Source organism: Mus musculus, chromosome 18, assembly GCF_000001635.26.
Source record: "Mus musculus strain C57BL/6J chromosome 18, GRCm38.p6 C57BL/6J".
Taxonomy (NCBI): Eukaryota; Metazoa; Chordata; class Mammalia; order Rodentia; family Muridae; genus Mus; species Mus musculus.
Genome location: NC_000084.6, coordinates 21,071,589 through 21,072,343, shown reverse-complemented (window position 1 = coordinate 21,072,343; position 755 = coordinate 21,071,589).

Sequence of the window (755 nt, the reverse complement as noted above, 5' to 3'; positions counted from 1 at the left end):
ATGGCAGTCATGGCAGAGCTGACTTTTAAAAGTTAAACATCATAACTTCCGGCCTTTGATCTTAATGTTAATGATCTATCTGTCAAGTAATCTTGCTGCTATAGTAACTTCCAATCAAGAAGCTAAAGTCCAGGGTTGCTGACACACCTCTTTTTCCCCCTCTTTACTGTGCCAACATTGAACAACTAAAACTTGTCACTGAGGCATATTCTCTGATGTATACATATTGCTTCCCAACATTACTAACATTGTTTCAGCAAAAAGAAACATACATGTATGTGTACACACACACACACACACACACACACAAGCACAGAGTATGTGGATCAACCAACCTCTCACTGTCTTCCTCAGACTCTAATAATAGTTTATTAAATCCGGAATCAAATAGCTGTTTCCTGACTAGGGCCATGAGAAGCTACAATACAGAGTCAAGAGGGTATTAGGAAGGAAGAGAATAACTCCTGTGAGGCCAAAAGTAATCCATACATGCCAGAGAATGAACCCACCCTGAAGGGTCACACACGTGGAAATAAGAATATTTCCATAATGAGACTACCTAGGATGGTAACTAAAGGAATAATTTTCCAAGGATGCCTGAGGAGAGACAACATCAGGGATCATATGTGGCCCTGCCAACACCTCTGGACTTTAAACTTGGGCACAGAATCATTTATTCGGTGTTGGAGATAAACTTCAGCAGCAGAGTCCTTGCCTTACATTTACAAGGCCCCGCATTTGATCTCCAGCAACAC